Below are 5,000 nucleotides of genomic sequence, written 5' to 3'. Positions count from 1 at the left end.
AGCGGCGGTGACGTGTCCCCTAGGTCTGATCTATAAACGCCTGCTGTTGCATTCCCAGGTGGTATTGGTAGTTTGGCTGCAATATTCTTACCAATGTTAGCAAAGAACGAGTTCATCAGGCCAGCCTTTTCTTTATCAGTTAACACTAAAGAATCATCACACTTTCTCAGTGGCCCGATGGGTTTGTGTACCCTTGAGCTAGTTGCGTCCTTCACCAGCTTCCAATAGGCACTCAAACTGTTAACCTCGTTAAACATCTTCGAAAAATATAAAGCTTTTGCACGTCTTAAATCTGAGGTTACTTTGTTTCTTGCTCTCTTGTAATCCAACCACAACTTTGCACTTTTTGATGTAACAGCGGCCTTAAACAACTTGTATCTTCGATTCATTGCTAAACGAATGTCATTTGTTATCCAGGGTGCAGAAAATGCCCTGACCTTGATCTCTTTCCATGGGGCATGCTGGTCACAGATATCACTGTAAACTTGTTGCCAGAACCATACTTGATCGTCAGGATCGTCGAAAATAGACCCAATGTAGAAGGGGGCAGCACGAATATCCTCTTTAAATTTTTTCTCGTCAAAATTCCTGTACTGCCTTATGCAAATTATCTTCGCAGGTGGTCTTTTGTTCTTCAACTTTATTGTAGAAAAAAGTAAATCGTGATCTGAATTTCCCAGCGGATATGTTCCGACCATACTAACCAGGTCCTTTCTTGTGGTTACAATAAGGTCAATTAATGTACTCGACGATTTTTGTTTCTCTAGTTGGTTCCTGGACAATGTTTTGCAAATTAAGCGCATCGAAAATGTGAAGCAGTTTAACAGCAGTAGGATCACGTTTGGCAGTTGATATTGATTTCAGATCGCAATTAAAATCCCCTAACAAAATAATGTTGGACGTTTTGAGCCAGGCTTTCTCTAAGGGGGACATACTAAGGTCGAAAAACTTCCTGTCATTCGGTGGTCTATACATAGCCGAAAACAAAACAGAGCAACACGGGAACCTGACCTGACCAGCGCGTAAATGTTCAGAATAAAACAAAATACAGCCGCCTCCTTTCCTTGATTTTCAATCTAACCTCAAGAATTTCATTCCTTCAATGTTGAAAACAGCGTCTGAGACTGAACTGTCTAAGTGTGTCTCTGTGATTGCCAGAATCTCGAATTTGCATTGCTTCTGTAAACAACATATCTCGTCCACTTTATTCCTTAGACTGCAAACGTTTATATGTGCTATCCTAACGTCCTTATGGGAGCTACCGTTCAGTTTATCATTCAGGTCTAGCAAGTGCAAGTAATTTGACATGCAGTTACAGTCGCCAGGATCATTAGCATTTGTTGAATTCGTTGGTTGATAAAATAAGATGCTTCCTTCTTTGTTGACCTCTTCCTCGCTATAGTAATCCACATCATAAAAAAGAAAAGGGAGGCTGCACCAACCACACGTCCAGTCTATGTTAGGGTTATCCAGATAATGTTTAAATGTCACTTTTGATAGACTGATGCACTTGGCGTGTGTCCATATTTCGCATTATGCACAGAGAATGGCGTCTTGATTCGAGCGTACACTTTTACTGCACTCTTTGGAAGGATGTTTGATATTTCTTTTGACAGTTAGGCCTGGACGAGGATGGACATCGCCACATAATATAATTCGGTCAAATTGAAAAGTACTGGGGCCATTAGCAGTATGCAAGATCCTAGTATTGAAAAATCTTTTGCCACGGTGCTTGCCGTAGATATTTGTACCACGAAACCTGTGAAACATCTTGATGGGTGAGCAAAACATTTCTCCACCGTTTGGTGTTACTTTTCCTTCATTTGTAGATTCGCTTTTAAGAGTTTCAGTTGCAAATAGGCCAGTAATGAGAATGAAAAATAAAAAGGCACGTCCGTTCCACATGACAATAGGTTTGTTCAGCGATGTCTTTCAGCAACTGCTCGAATGCTTGGTCTTTTCAGAAGTTCCAGAACCAGGTGAACTCATCCAAGTAGCCCACACTCCTTCGATGGTATTGGTGTGCACCACCGTCGGGGTCAACAAAGTTCTTGGAATGATTGACTGATACATGGATGTATCCTAGCTGGTTGAGTGGTATGTACAGAGTGAACTGATCTGAGTAGATGACAGTTCCAGGTTGGATATGTGTAGTGATGAGACAATGAAGCTTTTAACTCACAAAGAAATTAAAAACATTCTGAAAACTTCCCAGTATAACTAAAATGTTGTGATCAAATGCTAGGGCATAATGAACTTAGGATCAAGAGTAGATTTATTTAGGATCAAACGTTCTTTAATTACACCAAGCACCATTGCTGAAAAACAGCAAATCCCGACACTTCTTATTAAACTAATAGAATATAATGCAAAACAACAGTGGTTAATGCAGATCAAGTTATAATCGAATTAAACCAATCAAAACACTTCTTATTGAACCAATGAAATGAAAGGAACATGTTATTTAACATGACAACTCAATTAAGTTGACACCATTAGCATGTATTTGTATATACTCAACATCTAACTAAGTGTACTGTCTGCGGACAAGAATCCACTCTTTAGTGATGTGCGGTTCTTGTAGTGGCGACAACCATAAATGTGACTGTGAGCAGCCACCAGAGAAAACACAGAAGACCAAGAAGGGAAGGAGGGCAGCAGAAAAGCGGCAGCCACAGGGTCTCCAGAAGCTGAGCCTACCTATAAATCCATTTGGCGGCAGCTGCAGCAGAAAAATCAGCAACTTGGCAAAGCCTATCAAGATCTGAAGGCCCAGTTTGATGAGCTCGAAGATCATTGCCAAGAGAGAGAAGAACAGCTACAGTCTCGGTCACAAAGGTTGTAACACAGACAGCAATTTGCCCCCTCTCCCCCTTCAATGTTGATTTTTATGGGTTGGAGTGCAAAACGCAACTGGTAAATGCAACATTGATGGGAGGGAGGAGGAGGGGTATGTTATTATGATGCGCTTCACTTGCTATTCAAGCGAAGTGTTACAACTGTTTATGACCAAGATTGTAGCTCAGGCTCAACAGGGCGCCGACGAGAGGGCAGACTTGGTCCCACAACATGAACAGCATATCGCCACCTACAAGGGGCAGTTGAAAGCAAAAGAATTAAGACCCTGGAGCTGCGAATATGAACCTTACAGAACTCTTTAGAACCATCACCTGCAACAAACCATGAAGCTGCTGCGAAGGTCGACAGCAATGACCCCACTGAAATCCATCAATGATACGCGGCAGTGTTCTCTACCCTGAATGAGAAAAAATGTAGCCTGAACAACGCTTACAGACTCACAGGCACAGCACACAACACGGATACAGACTTCCTCGGCATAGCAGAGCTGAGAATTGTCAATGAAGTGACGTACCAAAGCACCCTGGAGAGGCTGGGAGACGCGAAACTTTCAGTGAAAAGGATCAAGCAGGAGTGCCAAAGGCAGCTGGGTGGTCTGTTGCCACTGGTGAAACGACTTCGCGTCATGAAGAGTCTGTTACGGTTGGCATTGGAAGATGCCTTCTATTCCTAGAGGGCTTTGTCAACTACAACAAAAAACGGATACTTTAGGAGCCACCAGGTTTGCAAAAGTCTATGTCCAACTCAATTGCAATATGTAGTTCCACTTTGCTCTAATATGTTCTTGATTGATAAATAGCTGATAAAGATAAAGTCTCGGGAGACGCGTTGGCCAGAGTGAAAACTGGGTTCTAATAACTCTTGTCGTAATGAGAACTGGGTTCTAATATCACAAAATACAAGATGGCGGTCAAAAGTAAATTTCTTTTTTTATATATCATAGTGAAAGCTTTCCGTCGAAGACATTTCCATTCAGTTTGGAAAAGGTATGTTTAGCACTTCAACAGTTCAATAACGCCCAAATGAGTCACCCACACGCCACCAATGCATCTTGTATGTTATAAGATTAAACAGTGGCCAACGCATTAGTGGGATCAGACTGTTTACCTTTTCCTGATTTCCTACTAAATTGGGGGCATCCTAGAGCACTGACGAGTCAATGGGCTAACCCTTTCACTACTGGAGCAGCCAAAAGCGGCCAGCCGGAAATGTCACGTTATTCCTAGAGCAGCCAAAAGCGGCCAAACAGACCGAGACTATTTTTGAGACTGGGTCCCCGGGTCAGGCGTTATTTGCCTACCTTTTGTTTTTATTGTTTAAAGTGAGTGTTGACCAATAAAATCTTGCAAACTGCGCATAAATTTAGCGCCCCCTTTATGGTAGAGAGCGGCTGTTTTGAAATGTATACTCGCCCAGCGTTACATGAACTATCATAATGGCTACTGCACCGCATCCTATTAGCAAAGAAGAATATTGTGAGGTTTTCGGATCATCTGATGAAGAAAATAGCAATGAATCAGACAGTGAAAGTTCTATGGAGTCAGACATAGATTTTGAAGGATTAGCGAGTCAGAGTGAAAGCGAATCAGACGAAAAAAGTTCGAACGAAAGTGATGATGAAACTTCGTGGTTGCAAGATTTTGAGGACCTTGTTATCAACAATTTCACTTCCACCTCTGGAATCAAAGTCGCTGTTCCCAATGAAGCAAACGAAAAATTCTTTTTCAACCTTACTTTCCACCTTTCTATTATCAATTTAGTGGTCCGAGAAATCAACCGATAAGCTCAGAAGAAATTAGCAAACACGCGAATTAGGCTTGACAAGTGGCAAGATGTCACGGCTCAAGAGCTTTGTGCATACTTTGGTATGTGCATTATAATGGAAATAAACAGCTTGCCAAGAATTTCGATGTATTGGTCATCCGATTCATTTATTGGAAATAGCGACATACAAAATGTAATGACCAAAAACAGGTTTGAAGAAATAAGTCAATACATTTATTTCAATGATTCTTCACAAGAACCACCACGTGGTGTCGACAATTACGACCGATTATTGAAAGTACGTCCAATCCTCGATAACATTTTAGAGAAAATTCAAAATCTTTTTGAGCGGTCGAAAAATCTTTCGATTGATGAGG

The sequence above is a fragment of the Montipora capricornis genome, chromosome 9 (assembly GCF_036669925.1).
Source record: "Montipora capricornis isolate CH-2021 chromosome 9, ASM3666992v2, whole genome shotgun sequence".
NCBI lineage: Eukaryota > Metazoa > Cnidaria > Anthozoa > Scleractinia > Acroporidae > Montipora > Montipora capricornis.
The sequence above is the reverse complement of the archived record's forward strand: the minus strand, read 5'-3'. Positions refer to the sequence as shown.